The sequence below is a fragment of the Balearica regulorum genome, chromosome 1 (genome assembly GCF_011004875.1).
Source record: "Balearica regulorum gibbericeps isolate bBalReg1 chromosome 1, bBalReg1.pri, whole genome shotgun sequence".
Classification (NCBI taxonomy): domain Eukaryota; kingdom Metazoa; phylum Chordata; class Aves; order Gruiformes; family Gruidae; genus Balearica; species Balearica regulorum.
This window is the reverse complement of record NC_046184.1, coordinates 83,335,237-83,335,455: the sequence shown is the minus strand read 5'-3', so window position 1 is coordinate 83,335,455 and position 219 is coordinate 83,335,237.

Genomic DNA, 219 nt, shown 5'->3' with positions numbered 1-219 from the left:
GCACAACCCCTCAGCTGCTCCATTTCTGGGGTGAGCGTGAGGTATCTACATTAGCTTCTCACAGTTGTGCTGTGTGGCAGAAATCTTCAGCAGACGGTAGAGCAGATAGCTGGGGGCAGTAACCTGCCTCAGTGAGATCTGCTGGAATTTCTGTTGGAGCCTTCAGTTGGCTGGTTACTGAAGGGACAACAGCAGAGGGTTCTGCATTTCTCTACCTCT